The 6,421-nt window shown below is 40.5% G+C and overlaps 1 protein-coding gene across 20 annotated transcripts in view; it reads left to right on the top strand.

The window, feature by feature from the left end:
- The window catches only part of LOC102680558 (polypyrimidine tract-binding protein 2), a 503,794-nt gene that overhangs the window by 349,491 nt on the left and 147,882 nt on the right, over window positions 1-6,421 (top strand). The gene's annotated exons all lie outside the window — the stretch shown is intronic.

Below are 6,421 nucleotides of genomic sequence, written 5' to 3' on the forward strand. Positions count from 1 at the left end.
AACAAAATCCAAAATTTCTCCAACTGACGAATCTACGCGCACATGCGCGCACGGGTGGAGGGTGTAGACACACGGTGACGTATTTGCGCCCAGCGCCCGGAGAATTCGTCGTTTTTCAGCGTCGTTAATTCATCCCTTTGTTCCGAGCTTGCGTCACGCTGTATTAAAAAACAGAAAGAACGATGCTCGCTTCATTTGCCCGGCGATCTGGCCGTGATTCAGTTTCAGCAACAAAGCTGCCGGCTACAAAGTGAGTTTGCCGGTTTTTCCCTTCCTCCTCCTCGTCCTCCTCCTCTTCTCGCCGAAAAAAAAAAGGAGAGAGGGAGAGGAAAGATAATGAAACTTGGTGGAGGGAGGGGAGTGGAACGAAATAGGGGGATGGAAAATGAGGAAGAAAGAGGGGAAACAGGTGAAAGAAATTCTTTCCGCGGCACGCATTATTACGCGGATAGAAACGGGCGCAAATTCGTCTGTCCGAGGGCATTTTCGAAAGAGCGATACTTTGGCTATGGAACGCGAGAAAAATTCCAAAGTTTTTTCGAGATTTTTTTTTTTTTTTTGGTGAAAGTATTCCGTAATTTTGTGAAATTATTTTATTTATATTATTAAATTATTATTATTATTTTTTAATGGTGTGATAAGTTAATGAAAAGATTCGATTAAGAAAAGAATTATTTTTGCTCTTTTATTCCCGAGAAAGAAAAATATTTTGTAGTTACTTCTGATCTCGACTTGTCATCATATTTGGGTTCATTAAACAGTTATTAATGAAAGATACTTTGGCTATGGAACACGAAAAAAATTCCAAAGTTTTTTCGAAATTTTTTTTTTTTTTTGGTGAAAGTATTCCGTAATTTTGTGAAATTATTTTATTATATTTTTTTTTTTTTTTAATGATATGATAAGTTAATGGAAAGATTAGATTAAGAAAAGAATTATTTTTGCTCTTTTATTCCCGAGAAAGAAAAATATTTTGTAGTTATTTCTGATCTCGATTTGTCATCATAGTATTTGAGTTCATTAAACAGTTATTAACCTGATCTGAACTCGCATTATATAGACGCGAGTAATTAAGAAATTAAACGAATTTCTACTTGACAACTATTCGCGTAAATATTGATATTAATTACAAATTAATCGACCGATCGTCGATTGTTTGCACCGAATGAAAACCTTAAACCTAACCTAACCTAAACTGTATTTTCGAATAGAAATGTTTTCGTCAGAAATAATTTTTTTAACAAAATCAATCAAATAAAAATTCGCTCAGGATCTGGAGAAAGATCCCGTATTGATGAGGTGGCGAGAGAATCGATATTAAAAAAAAAAAATCATCAAGATCGGAGGATGATATATATTTTTATCGAACAATTAATAAAGTTCGATAAAGTTAGATAAAGTTGTATCGACGTATTCAATTTTAATCGAGAATACCGAAGGGGTTGATATTATTGTTAGCGTATCGTTAAATCGTAAAAGTATGGATCTCGACAATTTGCGAGATGAAAATTATGCGAGAGGAGAATGGGACTTTAATTTCGATTGTTTCGATTGAAGGCGCGGATAATGGGGGAAATTGAATTTCGAGATGGTGAACGTGATGTATAGCGGGCAATGATGGGGCACGGAAATGTGGAAATGATCGCTCCTTTATATACATATATATATATATTTTTCCCCTCATTCGTTGTTATTAAATTGTATTTAATTGGCTTTTTTTTTTTCATACGGTCGAGAGTACGCGGTTTAACAAAATTGAACGTGAAATAAACGTGTTTAATTGATCAATTAAAAATATGAGAGTGTAATTCGTATCATTAAGCGTGAAATTAATTAACCGGGAATTGTTTCAGGAGATATGCAGATTTTCATTTCGAGTATTAATAATTTTTTTGCTTTTGTTCATACCCCTTCTCTATCTCTCTCTCTCTTTTCAGGAAAGTGCAAGATAAAACGAATCGTCCCCCCACCGCGGCGACCGATCAAACCTTTTCACCCCTTTTCACCCCTTCTCGTCGATATCCCGATATATTCAATCTTCGAAAACTTCATCGCTGAAACAGATTAGAAAACTTGCCACGATGTACTAATTAAAACGAAACCTTCTAATCAACCTCATTAACCTATAGACCGAGCAGTTTCAGCGTGAGCTGTGGGATGCATATTTAATTACGATGATTACGAAAGTGTGGCCATCCGGTGGTGGTCGATAGTGGACGTCGTTACCCTCCTCCTCGGTTTCCTTTTCGTATTTTGCAACGGGATGATGATGAAGGGTAACGGAAAAGGAGAGAAGAGAAGAGAAGAGGAAGGAGGGAGAGGTTTGAATAAAAAATCGAGGTCAAAATTTCCCTACCCTATCGGCTTTGCAATTCAATGTTTTCCCTCGATTTTATGTTTATCCGGCATCGATTGTTGATAACGTCAGTGTGTGTATATATCAGGAGGAAGCTTTCGTGGAAATTTTTATTCGTTGTTAACGAGAATTTTAATGTTTATATAATTTTTTCACCCTGATAAAAGTTCGCGTCGCTTTTTTTTTTTTTTGAATCGAATCCTGCATTTTACTACATCGTACCAAACCCAATCACAGAAATTTCAAAACTCTTCTTGTTTTTTTTTTTTCTCGAAGAGAATTCGAGATTTTACGACGAGGGACGATTCCAAAAAACGGATTTTTCACAAATCCCCCCCTTTTTTTTTTTTTTTTTCTCGAAGAGAATTCGAGATTTTACGACGATGGACGATTCACTAGAATCGATTATTCACAAATCTCTCTCTCTTTTTTTTTTTCTTTGGAACGAGAATTAAATAAATAATCCATCGAAACAACTTACCGACAGTCGGTAAAAACCAACGATCATATTTAACGATCGTCTCGCACTTTTCTTATTTATTTATTTATCTCGAGAGATTAAAAAGAGACAAGGTTGAGGGGGCAATTCAAGGGATATCCGTGAAACGTGTGTTGATCCAATTTAATATTAGGGAAGTAGTGACACGAGATCCACTCATCTTCTCCGCCTCTTTCGTCGAATCTCCTTTGTGTCTCGAATATCGAATCTGCGTTCGCGGGTGAACGGCTCCGTTCGATTCGTTCGACTTCGAAACCGTTTTCGCCCTAACGAGCGACTTTAATTTCTGCCCTGTTTCCGCGTCATTTGGCCGGGAGAAGAAGAAGAAGGGGCTAGATGAAAATCACGACAGGCTGACACAAATCTTCCGGCTCATACAAATCTTCATTCGGTTATCTGCCTGGCTGGCTGCCTCCCTTCGTTCCCTCTCCATTTTTCTCTTCTCCTTTTTTCATCTTATTTTTAGATCACCCCTTCCTCCCTTTTCTCTTCAGAACGAGGAAAATTGACGATACGATTGATTTGGACACTTTTTCTCCCATTCTCTCCCGATTTTTTCGTCGATTTAATTTAAATTTCATCTCATCTTCAGTTTTCGATTTCGGGATCGATGAAATAATATATCGTTATTATCGAAATTAATTTTTTTTCACGAGGTGGAATGATTAAAAAGAAAAAAAGAAAATGGTGGATTTCATCCAAGATCTTACAGTATATAGTCACACTCGAAACAATCAACCTTTGATCCCCCCTGGTTGACCGTGCTGACTCAACCCAGATGTCGATCACGATCCATTTGCCTCGCCAAGGGTAACAAACTGGTCCCTCAACTGTCCCTCCCTCCCTCCCTACATCCTGATTGCCGGCCTTCCACGATAATATACCTTTATATCGCGAACGTATACGATACGATCGAACATGACTTTCTGGTTAAAGTGTATCGGGGAGAACGAAATCGACGGACCCGATTGATCCGTCAAATAGCTCAGAAAATTGGAATTTTCCGCTGAAAAGAGAGAAATCGGCCCGCGTTTTATTTATTTCTCGCTCGAGCACGATCGAGATCGATTTCCTTAACTTTCACCCCTTAAAAAAAAAGAAAAGAAAAAATAATCTCCAAACTGCGGAAAGGAGGAGATGAGAGGAGAGGAAGAAAGTATAGTTGTTCCAAGTATAGTTAGGCTTATCCTCTCCCCCTGCCTGCCTCCTTGTAATTTTCCAAAGACCGCCAGACTGCGAAAGACTCCTTTTTTGCCACCCACCTGTCCCCAGAACGATACACGAGACACGAGAGCCATCCATCTTGAAAAACGATAACCGGTCCCCGACGGTGTTGCAGAACCGTCTTATCGGGACTGTCTCGAGCTAATATTATTTCGCACGTTCGAGGAGGGGAGGTAGGAGGTGGGATGGTCCACCTCCTTGAAAAAGATTTCACTTTCCATATGGACGATCCATCATGTTGTCCCGATTTTTGGAAAAATCGCGTTTCGAACGAGATGTTGTCGAGATTTTTTCTTCTTTGTTGCAACAGCACTCTCATTCGAAGGCAAAGCAGCGTTGGTAAACTCGTTTGACGCGAGTTCTCCTGGCAAATTAAATTAAGTCTTCGTGAGTCCGTTTGGGTCCACGAACAGATACGTGGTGAAATAGAGTTGTAAATGGAAAATTTCAATCGTGAAAATAAGCTTCTTCGAGGATGGCAGGAGGACCCCTTGGGATAAGGATCTTGGGATAATGAAAATTGCACGAAATGGAGATCAAGGGATGTCGCGAGCTGGGTCCAGAGGTGAGAAGTATGGTCGAAGAATTTGTCCGTTGTTGAAAAATTTTTCTGTATAAGAGAAAGTTTGGAAGAACAGGAAGTAGGGTGTACGGTTTGAAAAATATTGTTCAGTAAAATTCAATACCTGAACTCACTTCCATAATTTATTTTCGACTACATAATAGCCACGAATAAATATCAATTTTCATTTACTACAAATACCCATACTCTTGTCCAACCTCAAGTCACACACCTCTCCTCTATGGTTCACCACCATATTTAACCATTCGTTCGTTAGAAGAAAAGAATCGGATGTCGTCGCGAAGAAGAACCTTTCCACCCCTTCCTCGCCTCTCTGGCCGACAAAAGCGTGGCCGGCAATTATTATCATCCCAAACCAAGGCAGTCAAACAACTCTAACCTACTCGTAGAAACTCCCAAAAGACCAATTAACCCCCAAGAGAGCGGGCGAGGCCCGGCACGAAATCCATTGTCCATCCGACTGGCCGGCAACGTCCAAGAAACATGGCCCTGTTAGGTCTGTCGTCGAGCAAATTGTCAAGCGAGCGGAACGTGCCGCGTGTTTGTCCTGCAATTAATGCGAGCCGCGCGAATCCTCGAGAGCAAATAACCGGAGGGAGGCAGGGGAAGAGTGAGAGAGAGGGGGGGCAGACAGAGAGGGAGAGGGTGGAGGGGAAGAGGCCAACGGAAACTCATCGGATCGCGTTGCAGCTCGGACGTGAAATTGCTTTGTCAACCGTCCGGAGACCCTTCCGAGGGGACTGCGGACAGCTGGACTCCAGACGATCGTGAAACCGTTTCGTGCGGCCACGCGACGAAGGGAGAGGATCCTTGGCATTTCGACGCGTTCTTCTTCTTCTTTTTCTTCTTCATCTTGTTCCAAGGAGGGAGGATCCTACGAGTCCAATTTCCAATCGGGATTTTAAGGGATTTCGCGAGGATTATTCCGTGAAAGTTATCATCTTCGAGGATACGATCGCCTCGAGGAGTTTGATTTTGCCAATTTTTTTCTTTTTTTATCGAGAATTATACTCGTTGTCCGTGTGAAAGAAATTGTTCGATTTTATTTTTGGAAACGGGAGGTACAATTAAATTCGAACGATGGATCTCGTCCACGGATGATTTGGAGAGAATTGAAAGAAGAGTTGGAGGGAATCGAGTATATTTTCTTTGGAAGATAATTCATAGATTAGGAGGTTGTAAATAATAGGTGGTTGCACGATTGAAGCTAAGAGGCAAAACTATTCGTGTATATACAAACCTTCTTTCTTTCTTCTCGACATAAGAGATTCTTAAGAAATTTTCTTTTTCCTCGAGTGTTCTTCGCTTTCTTGTCGTACACTCACCGTCTTCTTTCCATTTCCCGTTTTCATTTTTTCCTTTTATAAACCACGAAGTTCAAAACGTTGTGCAATTCCCTTCCCTAAATTTTTTAATGCACGTTGTTTAAAAAATCGATCCTCGACTGTCCTCCATAAATTCCAACGAGAACATATTCCAAATCAGAAGAAAAAGGGGCCCAAAACAGTCGACAAGAGACAAATCATAAAAGAACAATTCATAACCCCTCTCTCTCTCTCTCTCTCCCCCTATCCATCCATCCATGCATATCCAGTGCATCTTATCGAGCGTAAATAGTAAAGACCAAGCGAGGGATTATTTCCATAAGTATTCGTCAAAGGACCTCCCCTTCCCCTCCCTCCCCCTCCCTCCCACGAGCAGCGAGTCGAGTCTTTTCTTAGGTAGCTCGCGGCGTGATCCTTGCGGGACTCTTTGATCT

Source organism: Apis dorsata, unplaced genomic scaffold, assembly GCF_000469605.1.
Source record: "Apis dorsata unplaced genomic scaffold, Apis dorsata 1.3 scaffold_73, whole genome shotgun sequence".
Lineage (NCBI taxonomy): Eukaryota > Metazoa > Arthropoda > Insecta > Hymenoptera > Apidae > Apis > Apis dorsata.